The 18326-nt window shown below is 32.9% G+C and overlaps 1 pseudogene; it reads left to right on the top strand.

Moving 5' to 3' along the window:
- Positions 1 to 7143: 7143 nt before the first annotated feature.
- Positions 7144 to 18320, top strand: LOC131843825 (chromodomain-helicase-DNA-binding protein Mi-2 homolog; annotated as a pseudogene).
- The last annotated feature ends 6 nt before the right edge of the window (positions 18321 to 18326 follow it).

The raw sequence follows: 18326 nt of genomic DNA, 5'->3' as shown, positions 1-18326 counted from the left end.
TTCATATTTGAACAAGTGATGAGGCCAAAGGCCAATTCTTATGTATGTTTATTTATTATGTTTTCATTCGTGTCAATTTAAGTCTTATCCATAGTCCATATCCTTGTATCAATTATTTAAAGTTTTATCGATATCGAGGTAACGTATAAATATATAGGTATATATGTTTCAAAATTAGTTAGCATGTCTTGGATGTCGCGCGGGATTTTTTCCGGTTTCTTGTAAATGTTCAGTAAATTATCAATAAAGACCAAGCGTTGAATATTATAAGCGGAACATTCGAAAAATATGTGATTTAGGGTCTGACTGCTGTTATTGCACTCTTGACATGCATTTGAATCAATTATTTTCATTCGGCACAAATGACTATTGAATCTAGCGTGACCAAAACGAAGTCGTATAAGGAGTGTGTAAAATTTCCGGTTTTTATAAACTCTAGATTTAGTGAACCAGGGTGAGGAATGAATATTTTTGTTAATGGAGTAAAACCAATTACCCTTGGTCTTTAGCGAAAGTTGCCACTGTTCAATCCATTTTTGACGAAAACTCTTGTAAACTATAGAAAGAATGTCGGAATAAGGTATGGCAACATCCTTGACAACGCCAATGTCATTGTTGGTGATAGTTCTTGCCAGGAAATCTGCGTTTTCATTACCGAAAACACCAATATGTGATGGTGTCCATAATAAAATAATATCATAACACTCCAATGAGAGCTCATATAATATTTGCTTAATGCTATCTATGATATAATTGGTTTTATAATGTAGTTTGTTACTTTGAAGAGCAGTTAAAACACTCATACTGTCTGTGACAATTAACCATTTTTTGCAATTGCCCCTATCATCTTTTATATAACAAAGTGCATTTAAAATAGCCAAAGAATCTGCTGAAAAAATACTAAATTCTTTATGTATTCTAGTTCCATGACCGGTTCTGATACTTGGTAAGTATAGAGCAAAGGATGTTCTCGATTCGTTTTTAGAACCGTCTGTAAATATGGATTGATGAGTTGAAAATGTAGACAACTTGTTATAAACTTCTTGTTTGGTCCTTAACTCAGAGTCAATTACAATATTAATATTTGGAAATTTACTTTCAAATGGTCCATGGTAACAATTCCAAAATCTATTGCTTTTGTGAATTTTGTATTGCTGATCAATATTGATTGAGTCAGAGAAATCATGAAGTATATAGGGAACTGTTTTAGAATTAGAAAGGGGAAACAAAGAAGTATTATGTTTGAGCTTTTGTAAGAGTGGATCTTCAGAAAAGGATAATAATTTTAGGATGAATCTTTGTTTTAAGTACCAGAATCTCAGGTTTAATGGTGGTATACAGCACTCTACTTGTAAGGAATTTATAGGGGTTGTTTTCATTGCACCAGTTATGTATCTTAAATTATTATTCTGAAGTACTTCAAGTTTATGAAGCTTGTTTTGGTCAGAACCAAAACATAGATAGCCATATTCAAAGTGGCTGCGAATCAAGGATTTGTACAGCATTAAAAGGATCTTAGGATCACATTTATATAGAGCTTTGATAATATTAAATGCTTTGGAAGCTTTACCTAGTAAATAATCAACATATTTGTTCCAAGACAAATTGCTACAAAAAATAACACCTAAAAATCTAACTTCAGCAGTAATAGGTAGTTGTGAATTATTATATAATATTTTAATGTTTTTGTAGGATTTATTAGTTTTAGAAAATATTACTACTTTAGATTTGTCAGGGCTTACATCTAAATTGAGGTATTTAAAGTAATCTGTTAATCTTAACAATGCGTTACTTATTATTTCTGTAACTTTATTAATGTCTGGGCCTGAAAAGTATATAACAAGGTCATCTGCAAATTGAAGATTCCTGACATGTGGCCCTAAAATTAAATTAAGTTTGTGTATGTAGAGGATAAAGAGTAATGGACTAAGTATTCCACCTTGACACACACCTTTATAAGAAAGACGAGGTCCTATTAACTGCTTGTTAACTTTAACAAAAACTTCTCTACTTTCCAAGATTTTTTTGCTAATATTCCGATTGATATTACATCTTCTCTAGACTCATCTCCAATTCGAGCAAAAACGTTACTGGAGGCTAATGTCAGCCCTTGCTCTTTAACATTTAAATTTTCACATGTCAGCCCTTTTCATGTCATAAAAATATTCAAACAGTTAAATTTAAAAAATACGGAAGATCTCTGGGACATGTCAGTTAAAGTAGTTAGTTCATTCATAGATATTGTTGCTCCTTATCTAGCTACTATTTTCAATAAATGTGTTGATAATGGCGTGTTTCCTCAATTAATGAAATTTAGCAAATTAATTCCACTCTTTAAATCTGGAGATAGATTTGAGCTAGGCAACTATAGACCAATTTCTATTTTGCCAGTTCTAAGTAAAGTATTTGAAAAGATTATGTTTAACCAAATGTTAAAATACTTCAGGGATAACGGACTGCTTCACAGTCAGCAATATGGTTTCACTGCCGGCAAGTCTACTACTGATGCAGGTGTAGCGCTTATTACACATATATTCGAATCATGGGAAAACTCACAGGATGCTCTCGGCGTTTTTTGTGACTTGTCGAAGGCGTTTGATTGCGTAGATCATGAAACACTTTTGTACAAGCTCAAACATTATGGTATTAGAGATAATGACCTAAGTCTAATGAAAACTTATCTAGAGGATAGGGTGCAAACTGTAGATATTGATGGTGTAAAGTCTAAGGGAACTAATATAAAAATGGGCGTTCCTCAAGGTTCAATATTGGGCCCATTTCTCTTTTTAATTTATATAAATGACCTTCCCTACATGGTAGAGAAAGTTGCAGATATAGTGTTATTTGCGGATGATACTTCGTTAGTGTTTAAAATTGGTCGCCAATGTAATCAATTAGACGATGTAAATTATGCTATCTCTGCTATACTAAATTGGTTCACATGTAATAATCTATTATTGAACTCCAACAAAACTAAGTGCATTAAATTCACGCTGCCTAATGTAAAACAAGTAAATACGCAGCTATTGCTTAATGATGAAATAGTAAATTTTGTTAATGATACAGTTTTTTTAGGAATAACAGTGGACTCGAAGTTACAATGGGGGCCCCATATTTCAAAATTAGCCAGTAGACTTAGTTCTGCTGCTTATGCAATTAGAAGGATAAGGCAATTAACAGACGTGGCGACGGCAAAACTTGTATATTTTAGTTATTTCCATAGCATTATGTCATATGGCATACTGCTGTGGGGTAAAGCTGCCGATATAAATACTATATTTATTTTACAAAAGAGAGCCATACGTTCTATTTATGGTATGGGTTCTAGAGAGTCATTACGTCAATGCTTTAAACAATCAAATATCCTCACCGTTGCCTCACAGTACATTTATGAAAATATTATGTATACAAGGAAAAACTTAGATAGTTTCAAGAAACTTAAAGACTGTACAAGTAGAAACTTACGCAATAAAAATAAGCTAATTTTACCTAAATGCCGTCTACACAAAGTTAGTAATTCATTTTATGGTAATTGCGTAAGATTCTATAATAAACTGCCAGAGTCTACGCTAAATCTTACAGAGAGGCAATTCAAATCTTATATTAAACAAATGTTATGTAAAAAAGCCTATTATAAGATAGATGAATTTATAGATGATAGCAATATATAGCAAGAATAAGTTTATTTGCGGACAACGTTATAATTTTAATTTTCATACTGCTTTCTTGATATATGATAGCGTAGCGGCTTTTGTATTGATTGCCGCATGCATCCTTATGTAAAGTGCGAATACTGTAACTACCATATAGTAATTTTTGTAGCTGTGACGTGGTCGTGTGGAATGAGTAGTCATGCTCACTAAAATGTCCAGACATGTGGCGGCGTGGTGGGCCGGGTCAATGGGCTCCCTAAAATATGGTCGAGCGCAGTGATGGCTGGCTCATCCGTCATACTCGTGAACGAGTGCTGCTTGTAGGGACTGGTCTGCTCTTATCACTACGACTGATTTAATCTTATTGCATGATTATATTTGACCCAAAAAATTAGTGCTTGTTGGTAGTTTGTATTCACACGTTTCGACTTGTAAATGTAAACTTACAAGGATTATTTAAAAGAGCAACACACAAGTTTCTTGCTCGTTCTTCTTGTGATGAGACAGCTTTCGAGCGAGTGGTAGATAAAAAACAAATTGTTATGACTATTCAAAAGTGCTTAAATTAAGTTTATTTGAATAAATGATTTTCTATTCTATTCCATTCTATTCTTCTTATACACAGTCCAATCTATAAGATTGTAATTATGAAATTTGGGATAATCTAAGGATTCTGGTAATCTAGTGCAATTGTTATTAATTACTATTTTTGTTATTACAGGTAAATGGTAGCTACCTAAGGGATCATTATGTACTATCCAATTTGAAGCAAGAGATATGCAAGGAGATGCAATAGTAAGGTCAAGCGCATTACTCTGCCATCTGTGTGATCCTACTGTAGTCGGTGTACCATCATTTAAGAGGACCAAGTTGTTACCATCAATACATTCAAGAATGTCACGACCGCGAGCATTAATAGACGAGCAACCCCATGCTGTGTGATGAGCATTAAAATCACCAGCAACCAACATGGGTTCTGGAATACTATTAAGAAGATTACTGAATTTATTTTTGTTAAAATGTGGACTACAATTATTTGGGCTATAAAAACTCACAACTGACATTTCTGTGTTTTTATATTTTAATCGTACCGCAATATTCTGTAAGGAATCATCACTATATGTATCAATTTTACTGAATTCTATACTTTTATGAACTAAAATTGCAACGCCGTTATGGTCATTGCCTGAGTCTAATCTAACAATGTTAAAGCCTTTAATATTTAATTTATAGTAGGCTTTTAGCCAGGTTTCTGATATCAGAGCAATATGAATATTGTTCTCCGATAGAAAATGTGTAAAGATTTGTTGATTACTTACTAAACTTTGTGCATTCCACTGGACTATTACTATACGGTCCATAAAAAATAAAAAATTAAAGAAAGGATTAATCTGGGTTTTTTTTATTCTGTAATGTCTCTAGGAGAACTTGTTTTATATTTTCTGTACATATTATTTTGTCATTGGTTCTATTCAATGTTATAATTTTAACAATTGATTCTAATAGGGTATTTAAAATTTGGTCAGAATTAAGTAGGGATATAAATTGTGCCGAAGGTGAAGTTTTGGTACTGCCTAATTGAGGAAATGATTTCTCTCTAACAATATCAGCATAACTTTGTACTTTATTTTTATTCTCCTCTATTTTCTTTTTCTTAATTGGACACTGTGATGAAATGGCTATATGATTACCATTGCAGTGACAACATTTGGCTTCGTTAATATTTGCCGAACAGTTTCTGAAATTATGATTATTTCCGCATACGGAGCATCTTTCAGCGTTCTTACAGAACTTAGCGATATGACCATACCTTAAACATTTAAGACACTGCTTTACAGGAGGTATATAAGGCCTCACCACAAAGCGCCAGCTATTCAGGTCGACGGTGTCAGGAAGTACAGGACAGGAAAATGTGATGGAGACAGTTTTAGTCGGCTGCATTGTAAAGGTGTTATCATCACCTTTAATACGCCTCATGAATCTGCGTACACAAACAATATTTTTTGAGCTGGTTATATTAGAGTATATTTGTTCGTTCGATAGATGCGTAGGAACATGCTGAACTACTCCAGTTACTTCCGTGGCTGAAGCTGGTATACTTGCCTTTAATTTAAATCCGTCTAGAAATTTTTTATTAACTAAGGCTGCATTAGCTAAACCGGGGCGTTCAAAAATGACGCCGATCTTAAATTTATTCATCCTTAATAATTGCTTAACTCCTTTATTGTATTTTTTCAAATTAGTAGCTAAGGACATCATATCCCTATCACCGATTGGCTTATTACTATCTGTACTCTCCATAAATACAATGTATTCAAAGTTTCCACCATCCTCAGGATAGTACCGAACATAATCTGGTATTTGAAATGCCTTATACTTATCCACATCCTCAGGTGCCGATTCCGAGTCAGACCCTAGAAAATTAATATCATCGGATGTATCATCCGATATTTCCTCCTTCTTTTTCGCTTCTTCCCGCTCCTCTTCGTCATCTTTACTAGTTTGGACTAAAAAAAACTCAATAAAATATAATTTTCCAAAACTAGCGCGAAAAAATACGTGTAGTCGCTTTTCCCTACCATAAACAACCACAAAATATGACAAATATTGACAAAAGTATTTTTTTGTTTATATTTTACGGCTGTGGACTCTAGGTACACACAAAATGGACAATGTTGCCAGATAAGTAACTGCATCCTCCCCAAATTTTCGGATTGGTGATACTCATTTTTGAGATAGCTTTTTCCACACCTCTTATCCGGAAAGGTTGTATTCTTATTTTTAATAAGGTATTGAAAACCTGCCCCATACCTTCAATGGCAAGTTATATTCTACACGTACATATTCTGCAAATTATCCGATATTGTCAAAAAATCCCACAATTTTGGTCTGAAGCCTCCAATCTGGCTTCAGTGGATACAATATTGCCAATTACAGTTTTGCTTGCCTTTCATCAGAAATTCACATTCTAGTCCCCAATATGTGAGATTTGTTACTTTTTTATTACGTAACAAAAAGTATTAGGTAGCACTAAACAACAAAAAGACTAATGCAAGACTAAAGGTTTTACCCCACTAATTTGTACGGATTTTGTGATGATTGTTTGCATTTATTGTTTGATGAACATTTTTAATTATGTACCTACATAGAATAAAAAAATATATATACAACAACATAAATACATTTATAAACATACAAAATATTGTGAAACTTTAGAATAATATGGAAATGCACCTACAAACATATCAAGTGTATTTTACATTGCAATATTAGTAATGGTGACGTCTATTGAATACGCACAATACAATTTCAATAGCCAGATGAGATATACGTTTTTTTAGGAATAACAATTGTCATATTAATGGATTTTAAGTTTTTGGTTAATATATTTATAGCCGTATAACATTTTCCTAATAATTAATTATTAAGTAGTATTTTAAATTTTTCATCTGTACACCCTACATTTTTTCTATTTACGCTAGAAAGAGATAGCATGTCTATCTAGTTCTCGGTGACGGCGGCATCAATTTCTGAATTAATTACCATTTGTCGCAAAAACTGCGCGTCCTTTATCTTTTCTAGACCAAAATCTTTCACATTAGTGCTGATAGTGTTAAATAGTGATCTAAATGGCTTCAGATGATGAAGTAGACGGTTCTTTTGCAGGTAAATGATTTAATTTGGCTAGTATGTCATAGGTAAACCGCGAATAGCGGTATCATGTGTTTACTTGCGGTATAAGCAATTAGAAGAATAGAAAATTTCGGCTTTCAAAATGTTAAATATTTGATAAATTAGCACAAACAAACCAAAACATTACCAAGGATCATGTTTATCAGTGTTTTAATGGCGTATTTGTTGTTGCATGGTTGTATATATTTTAAGTGGCAGTTTGTGACAGAAAAGAACATGCAAAATCCCCTCATTACTACTTAACAAAATGGACGCCGCCAAACAAAGGGATTAGTGACCTTACCGTGAGGTGTGCATGTGTGGCGCTAAAAGGTGTCTCCTCGTGGTTTCCTGGTTCATGGTCAAGTGTAAATCGTGTTTGAAGTAGATTGACCAGTTTATTGTGAACTTGCAGGCGACGAGGACGTGGAAGAAGGCGAGGGTCAAAATGAGAACTCTGGAGAAAGTGATGAAGCTCCACCAAAGGTAAATGAAAATATAACCACAAATATCTTATATATTTAACTATCTATTTTAACTACTAAATATCCAACACAACATCACTTGCTCAGTCTAAGCTAATTGTATGTAATGTTTATTTATTATTCATGTTTTGCTTTAATGTTTACTTACCATCAGTTTACTTTCTTTGATCTTTTGATGACATAAAAAATATCTACCTGTACTATCCCATAGGTGTATAGTAAAACACTTGTAATTATATAACATATTCTTGATGTATTGAGGTGATAACTTCATATTATTATGCCTTCATAAACATCACATGTAACATCACTTAAATATTGAGAATACAATATCTCACAGATACACATAAATAAAGATTGAATATTCCATCCGTGGTTTTTGATGATTCCAACCCATGATTTTAATAATAGAAATAATAACAGGTGATTTGAAATGTTTATAAACATTTGTTTATTTTTATAATAAGAATCTATATTGTTTGATTATAAATTACACAAAGTCTACTTAGTTGTATGCTGAAAGATCAGTTACAATTTCCTTAAAATATACATGATCAATGTGGTGTATTATAGATTTATTTTATAGAATTGTATTCTATATAATTTATCATTGTTTACAAGTGTATATTTTTGTAGGAGGATGAGGATTATTCACCTGAAGATGGTAGAAAAAAAAGAAAGGAAAGAAGAGGAAGGCTAGAGGAGAAGACAAAAAGGGCAGAAAGAAAAAGAAGAAGAGGAAAAATGAGAGTGAAGAAGTTAGTATATTAAATAGTTTTATACCTATATTGATAGTAAGAATATTTATAATTCAATTGTGAGTTATTATAGCAGGATGTTTTTACAGAGTTGTTGTTCTAACACTATCAAATACAATAAATCAATTACTCATACCACCCAAATACTATGAAATATTGGTTGTCATTTCAGTAAAAAATAACTGAATAACTACTATCACAAACATATTGAATTATTTGGTAAAGTAATATTATATATTTTTTCTTATACTTTTATTATAGTTTACATTTATAGTTTTAAATAATACAAATATTTAATTTTGCTTGTATGTGTATGGTCCTGTGTGGGTAAAAACCTCCAACTTGCTGATACATACAAAATAACAACAATCTTATTTTTCCTGCTATATTTTAATATTGTCAGACCATCTTTTCCTGTCTTATTACACGCCTATTACCTACAGGTCCTAACCATTGCATTAATTAGTTATTAATAATATTTATTTTATTTAGGATGATGAGTTTGGCCTTGAAATTGAGGCAGAGGGGGATAGTGACTATGCGCTCAGTGCAATGTCCTCAGGAAAAAAATCTCGGAAAGGCCGAGGTAGTAAGCACAGTACACCTGTAACTCCAGCAGCATCCGATACGGGATCTGGTAAGTGTTGACATCAAATAATATGTTAGTTCATTATGTAAAAAAATAATGCTTACATTATAATATAATGCTATATTTCGTAATTATTAAACAGGTTACATTTGATTATATGTATAATAGGACTAGCTGTTATCCACAATTACGTCTGTGTGGAAATATCTAAATTATTAAATAAAAGTATTTTAAGTTACTCCTTATAACATTGGCTATCTGTAAGTTGAAGTCCCGTCCGGTCAAATAAAGTGTCTAATTAATTTTTGGTTAGTAAAGTTGACAATTTGAAATTACATACAGACATTTTAACTGAACCCTTTTCTCCCAAAGAAATTTGAATGATAAATAAATAAATATTAAATAATATGCACTGCCACCTTCATAAATTACCATTCATGACGTATTTTTCTCCCTAGGTGGGAAAGGCTGTATTATTTAAAGTTTCAAGCTTGAATTCAAAAATTATAAAAATCTTAAAGGGGTTAAATAAAATAGGGGATAAAACTTTGTATGGAATATCGTAATTTTTTAAACTAGAACGATGAACCTTTTCCTTTGGCTTTTTAGGTTAGTTTATTAAATATTGTTTCTTTATTTAGTCAAGGTCAGTATAACACGCGCGAACGAAGTCGCGGGCGCAGCTAGTCCATAAAGTATTTTAAATATTAGTATCCCATTGCTGTTTCCAATGAGAATGTATACACACATAATAGCTATAGTAATTGTTTGAATCTAAGCACTTGGCTTGTATTCAAGTCTTCAAGGTCAAGAGTGCGATGAACTTTCAATATCACCGTTACCTATTTTGATGTCACAACTACATCTTAAATGACTTTACATTGTTATTAAATTTAATGCCTTTTAAATGTTTGAAAACATAGTACAAAATATCTTTTATAAAAAGGAAATGATAAAAAAGATTCTCCAGAAATGAAACCTTATGGAATGGGTCAATCATCGCCTACATACATTAATATCACACCATATACAACTTACTATAATATATAACAAAAGGGAAAGTTTGTAAAGATGAATTTGTTACTTTTTCATAAAAGGACCACTAGATTACAATGCAATTTTTAAATCGACTTTACAGTTGATTTCCCAAATGAATTATTTTTCTTAATGTAATTTATTATTACATTTATACAAAAATTGCTTGTTTACGAAGCATTGCATTGTTTTACCTGACCTTGATAATAAAACCACATATGACATGAGTTAAGATTGAAATCAGATTGTAATCCTCACGTCTCTATCAGAAATATCAGCTAATATAGCTTTATACTTATAAAAAAAGCAAATGCATTATGTATTAGTCTTCCACTACATTCGTCTGTTAGTATACTTTTCAAGTAAATAAATAAAATTATATTTTTTATTCAATAAACCAACTAAATCTGAAGTAATTTATTCATCTATACATCAATACATATAAAGTGTCTAAGAGTGTCTGTTTGTAATGTTGAAATAACAGTTTTTTACTACTTGCATATGAATATAAATACGGTACATATACCAAAATAACATTTTTTTAATTTTTTGTCTGTCTGTTTGTTCTGGCTAATCTCTGAAATGGCTGGACCGGGTTTAACGGCACTTTTTTTGGCAGGCAGCTGATGTAGTAAAAGGGAGTAACTAAGGCTACTTTTATTTTAGAAAAAATCTTTTATTTTAGAAAAATAAAGTTAAATTCCACGCGGACGAAGTCGCAGGAACAGCTAGTATTAAATTTGAAGTAATTTACGAGTAATATATAATGTATGAATTGTTTTGAATTAAGATTATACCTATCTCTATATATGTATTATGAAAAAAAAGGTTCTCAACAATTTACCCAATTAAACAAATACATGTATTGTAAAATATTGAGTTTCACAATAATCAAAGAATTGATACTGGTGGATAAAGAAATTGAGTTTAAATGTGTTGTGACTATCTTTGCTATGCCCAGCTTAACAATTATTTTGTAGTTCAATTTGTTCTAGGTATACAGTCTTAACAATCTTATTTACTTTATTTCCCATATATAACTCAGGTTGAAACATATGAAGTGAGATAATTGGGACAGACTATAACTACATTATATCGCTGATTTTGTATTTTTACATTTTTAATTCCATGCTGTATTTTTTAATAATAAAACTTTATCAAAGTTCTATAAATATTTTCAAATGTTGATAGAACAATCAAATCAAAATCAAAGGAACTATAATTTTGTCTTATCAACGTGTAAAGAGCATGATAGAACATCGTGGAAAGTCGCAAGAGCTCCATCGACAAGAGTGTCGCTCATAAATTATGAATGAATGAATAAATATTTTTATACAATATTTTGGCTATACCTAAGCTAAGATTGTAATAGTAGTCTTTGTATTGACAGGTATGCCCACAGTAGAAGAGGTATGTTCCTCTTTCGGCCTCGCAGATGTCGACATACAATACACAGATGCAGACTTCGAGAACCTTACATCTTACAAGTTATTTCAGCAGCATGTACGTCCCATGCTTGTGAAGGAAAACCCTAAGGTATGTCTTGTGTATTTTCTTAGCTTAACCTATGTGAATTGTTGGCTAATGATATAATAATAATAATAATCCCATGACAATTCACACAGCGCAATCTAGTCCCAATCTAAGCAGAACTAGACAACTTATATAACCGAATATACTTGTATACATTTTTTTGTAAATACATACATACAATATCCAGATTAATATAAACAATCATATTCATGAATACAAATGTTTATACAAACTATCAAACCCGCGATATTAGGAATTATGGCAGTGTGCTGAACCACTAGACCACTGCATCATGTGGCTGTGGTAAATAAAAACAGAATTATACTTATTTCAATATAATATTCATGATTAGATTTCAATGACGATAAAACGTAATCCTTTATACTCACACATTGAAATCTTCGATTAGGTTCCGATATCAAAACTGATGATGCTGGTGGCAGCAAAATGGCGACTGTTTTGCGAGACTAATCCCAATCTCGGCGGCGGCACACAGAATATAGGTTCAGAAGAGAATACTAACACCTCTACAGCATCTGAATATGGTGGCAAGGGAAAGTCTGCCCGAACTCCTAAAGATGTTAAGGTGAGTTCTGAGTTCTTTTTGTTATCTATATACATATATCTGTTTATAATTGCGATTTAATTAAATGTAATCATAACTTAATATAGCATCATTCTGTCACAGTAATGTATAATTGGTTATTGGTAAACATCACTACACAAAGGATATAAATGGTGATATCAATACTTAGTTAGTTATCATGTACGATTAAAATATAAAAATTTTCAGAATGAACACCAACAGAAATGCTTTCACTCTGTATACATATCGTGTAGTCATTTGTGGTACGGCTTTTATTGTCGTTTTTCATCATGTCCATTTTTTTTATTGTAGACTGAAGACGGTGCCGACGAACAAGATGAAGAGGAGGAGGAGGAAGCAAGCGATGAAGGCACCCCTGCGCCGCGCAAGCGTGGCCGCAAGCCCAAGCATCCCAGCAGCGGGAGCACCCCGCGCGGGAAGCCCGGACGGAAGCCTCAGGTGCCCACGCTTAAGATCAAGTTCAGCAAGCGGAAGCGCACAAGCAGTGTATGTACACATATATGTGACTACATTAATTAAATTCTTGCTTTGTGTAAAATATTCAGAACAATTGATTTGAAGTATTTGTTATAACCAATCTGCTGGCAGTATGGAAATTGTCTTTAATATAACTACTAAATATTCACTTCTATAGTATACTATCTGCAGTTGCTACATATTGTCTGCGCCACATTTCCACAACTTTTATAAATAAATCAATTGCAGCGAATCCCTTGCCTTACTCGATAAATTTTCTATCCACCTCAAATAAAAAGTTTGCTGTTATATTTTTGTGGGCCTTAAAACCACTAAATAGATTTAAGCAGTAAAACTTAACATGTTCATGTTTTTTAAGACAGTTGAAGAAACTTCTCAACTATCTGTTTAAACTTCCATATGAAGTCTTTAATACATGTTATAATATTGAGATCTTTCTTATAATTGAAGGAGGAAGAACCAGAAGGCAGTGCGGGTGCTAACACAGACTCGGACGCGGAGTTCGAGCAGATGCTGGCCGAAGCAGAAGAGCCTAAGCCTTCCGCATCGACTGCCACCCCTACTGAGGAAGGTGCTCAGCCGAAAGAAGAAGACCCTAATGCACCGGTATGTTTGTATGATATGATTCTATAAAAATAGATACATATTTGTTTAGGATTACAAACAATGTATTAAAAAAATATATTCTAAAATTCTTTTTTGTAATTTGAATGACAACCAAGCTAACGGCACAACTGATTCTAAGTGGTAACTATTGCCTGTATACAGGAATACCACTACGGATAATGTAATGTGGAGAGTCAACATTACATTATCCGTAGTGGTATTCCTATTATATATTATAGGATATTCCTATATTCTCCGCAATTAGCCTCTCATTTGGGCCGTTGTGCATTACCACTACGGATATTACATTGTCATGTGACATCCACGACACAACTAATTCATTGGAGATACATACTGGAGGACTAAGATGTCATGGATCTTATCCTCTAATTTCACTGGCTTATCTCACTTTTAACCGAAAGATAGCTAACAAACCAAAGTATGCTTGGCCCTTGAATTTTTATTATATATATACTTTATATATTAACAATGTGACTTGTACCATGTAAAATTCGAAATTAATATATTGTACAGCAAGTACCGAAGAAGAAAGCAAAGACTAAAATCGGAAATAAGAGCAAGAAGAGAAGGAAACTGAAGACAACCAATAAGTTTCCAGATGGTGCTGAAGGTGAACAGGAACACCAGGATTACTGTGAAGTGAGTAAAATTTATTTTATCAATAATAAGAAAAGAAAAATTTATAAACACTTAAATTCGTTTTTCTTAGTAAACCGGTTACTAAGTTTACTTTCCCTGTAACAAAATCCACTACCTTTAAAATAATGGTGTAGATATTAATTACTAAGAAAAACTAATTTTAGTTTCTGTTAATCGTTGTTTTGTTGTTACTAATCATTTGCGAAAATCTTTCACAAAAAGGTAGATCAGTCCAAATTCACATAGTCTATATGCTATTAGTATAGTAGCCAGGGAGTCTATTTTATATACGTCCATATTGGTCACACACAGTTTTAAAAAAAAAATATTTCTTATAAGGTATGTCAACAAGGCGGCGAAATTATACTGTGCGACACGTGCCCACGCGCTTACCACTTGGTGTGCCTGGAGCCCGAGCTCGAGGAGACGCCGGAGGGGCGCTGGTCGTGTCCGCACTGCGAGGCCGAGGGCAACCAGGACCAGGACGATGACGACGAGCACCAGGAGTTCTGTAGGTGAGTCATGACAAAATGTATCAAAAGTAATACTTATTTTTAACTTTCGCATTTTGGTACACAATTACTAATATAATTAAATGGAGGTGAATACCTTTATTTACCATAAAATAATGTGTGTTAAAACCCTTTAACTATTGTATATTGATAATGTGTATAATGTATAATTGCTTACTCATTTACAATATCGATGTGATTAATTTATCTATAATAAAATTGTTCTGAATATTATACTTGGATTGTTTAGTATTGTCGAACGATTTGATGCAAAAATATTTTATTTGCAAGAATGTATATGTGACTGAAATAGGTTTCTGTTATATGTATACATTTTGTACAAGCTTTATGTTACTTTACATTTTTACCTGTAACACATTAGTCTCTCATCTGAGCCATTGTGCATGTTTGAAATATGTATATAGTAAAGATAAATAACTAAAGATTAACAAAGAAATATAAATAATCGCCCAGTTATACAATCTATCTTCAACGGTTTAGTTGTGACAAGGTAAAAAACAGACAAACATACACTTATATTATAAGTCTGACAGTATGAATGTATTTATTACAGTGATATGCCTATAATTACAGGATTTGCAAAGATGGCGGTGAACTATTGTGTTGTGATTCTTGCCCTTCTGCATACCATCGGTTCTGTCTAAACCCACCACTTGACGAGGTGCCTGATGGGGACTGGAAATGTCCACGATGTAGTGTAAGTAACTTGAAAAATAATATTATTTGACATTAATTTAAGTGTTGAAAATTTGTCATATATTTTGTTTATTTTTTTACAAGTTTTTAGTATAAAAATACAGATAGCCGGTCATTATACTATTTCAACTCAAACATAAAAACATTTTTTTATGTAGAACATTTTAGCCACTTATGTCATTCATAATCTCAGTAATTTGTATATTAGCTTTGATTAATGACAGACCCGACAAATGGCAAAGTAATAACTTTGCCATTTGTCGGGTCTTTTGTATATGTAAATGTTTATATGTAAAAGTTTAAAAACTAATATCATTATTATGATATTAGTTTTTAAACTTTTACATATACAGGTATAGATGTCTTGCTTTATATTGAAGATTGTATAATATAATAATTATATACAAAATTTTTATTCAAGTAACAGTTTTAGTCATACAGGCTTTCCTCTGTAAGTTTAGTTTTTTGAAAAGTACTTTCAGAATATATTGGATAATTATGAAATAACAAATGTAATAATATTAATATTTGTTTTCCAGTGTCCTCCTTTGGACGGCAAGGTAGCAAAGATTTTGACGTGGCGCTGGAAAGAAGAGTCGTCTAAGTCTAAGGCGCCTCGCGCCCGAGAGTTCTTTGTTAAATGGCACGAGAAGTCATATTGGCACTGCAGTTGGATATCGGAAATTCAGGTCAGTATATATAATATAAGTCAGACGCATATTTTTAGACTATAAGAGCATATCATAATCATTTAATGTTAATCATTATGATATGTTCTTATTAATTTTTCAGCTAATATAATGTATATTATATATTAATTATTGTAGAATAATCATTGCATATTCTATAATTTCTTTAGATACTCCTGAGCAACAATACCAGTAATAAAAAGGAATTTGTTTATAAAACACCATAGGTGCACCAAAATTATTGTATCACATTTAAGTTTTATTGATAAAGGTATAGATTATTAATTTACATAACCATTTAAGCAATATGATTACTGTTTTTATATTAATAGCGTCATAAATAGAAACACTCTTTCACTTGTACAATCTTTAGCCAATTTTGTTAGTCCGTTATCTAATGAAACAGTACGCCAACAGCTGGACGTGTTTCATCCGCTTATGTACCGGTACTGCATGCGGAAATCTGATCCTGAGGAGCCTCCCAAGCTGGAGGAGCCTCTGGACGAACGCGATGGTCGCCTCAAGCGGCTCAAAGACAAACAGTCGCAGGACCACGACAACGACGAACTTGAGGAGAAATACTACAAGTGAGTATGGGCTTATAGCCCTTAGTGCAATTAAGTAATAATAGTAGTTTGAGACCGTTTTGGCCTATTGATTTACTATTCCAACTTAAAGCTATAATATCTCAAGTTCAAACAAAGGCTTTCCCCAAAAAGTCTTTATGACAAGCATGTAATATATATATATATATATATATGATTCTGTAAAAAGTAATGAAAAACAGGATTTTGTAACAATATAAATAATATTTTGACATGTTGTATAAAATTTAAACTAACTAATGTATTATGTGGATTAATTAATTCCTCACAGGAATTAATTAATCCACATAATACATTAATGCAACAATGTGCTATGATGTTTCAGATATGGCGTGAAACCTGAGTGGTTGGTTGTACATCGTGTGATCAACCACCGCACATCTCGTGATGGCACCACATACTATCTGGTTAAGTGGAGGGACCTCTCATATGACCAGGCCACCTGGGAGGCGGAGACTGAGGATATTCCCGGTTTCAAGACCGCCATGGAGTACTATCAGGTAGATTTTTGAATGGTTGATGGGCAGTACATTAATTTTAAGAAATCCTTAATATAAAAAACCTACTAAATTTAGCTGCAGAATATCTGATATAGCACACAATTCTCCCGTATCCCAAATTGATTAGCTTCATTGGTTCATACTATTATAATTTAGAAGCTTATATTGAAGAGGAAAAGCTTGTATTAAACTAAAGTTGCTTCATCAACCTTAGTTTAATGATAGTTTATACGTATAATTAGTAAGAAAATGACGCATATGTCTGCCCATAAAAAGATTTCATTTTCCATCTACCCGCTGTTCTTCAGTTTACCTGTGATCATGGTGGTTGAAACACTACCGAAATATCGGTAACTCAGCAAATAAATATAAAACGTGGTAAGAACCCGTGATTTTTACTAATTATACGTATAAATAATGACCGCGTCAAGTTTAAAACAGTATATAATGATAGTTTACTTTAGGTTGATGATAGTTTCATTGCATTTGTGTAATATTTTTATACTTGTTTGTAGGACATGCGTGCATTCATCACCTCTGAAGGCAAGTCGAAAGGCAGCAAAGGCAAAAAAGTGGGTCGTAAAAGCAAGAATCGCGATGTAATAGACGATGATGACAACAGCGGTGGTTTACAAATGAAACCCAGAAAGTACAATCCGCCGCCGGAACGCCCCGCGACCAACCTCAATAAGAAATATGAAGATCAGCCGCCATTTGTTTATGAAACTGGCATGCAGCTTCATCCATATCAGTTGGAAGGTCTTAACTGGTTACGGTACTCTTGGGGCCAAAGCATTGACACTATTCTAGCTGACGAAATGGGTCTCGTAAAACTATTCAAACTGTTACATTCCTGTATTCTCTGTTTAAGGAGGGACATTGCAAGGGTCCATTTTTAGTTTCTGTTCCTCTTTCTACAATCATTAATTGGGAGAGAGAGTTTGAGCTATGGGCTCCAGACTTGTACTGCATCACATATGTTGGTGATAAGGACTCTAGAGCCGTTATAAGAGAAAATGAGTTGACTTTTGATGACGGCGCTAATAGAGGTGGTAGACCCTCTAAAATTAAGTCACAAGTGAAGTTTAATGTACTATTAACATCATACGAGTTGATATCTATTGATTCTACTTGCCTTGGTTCAATTGACTGGGCTGTTCTCGTTGTAGATGAAGCTCACAGGCTTAAAAGTAATCAATCCAAGTTCTCAGGCTGCTAGCTAGTTATC

This window comes from Achroia grisella, unplaced genomic scaffold, assembly GCF_030625045.1.
Source record: "Achroia grisella isolate CSIRO2021 unplaced genomic scaffold, CSIRO_AGI_Agris_v1 utg3495, whole genome shotgun sequence".
Classification (NCBI taxonomy): domain Eukaryota; kingdom Metazoa; phylum Arthropoda; class Insecta; order Lepidoptera; family Pyralidae; genus Achroia; species Achroia grisella.
The sequence above is the reverse complement of the archived record's forward strand: the minus strand, read 5'-3'. Positions and strand labels throughout refer to the sequence as shown.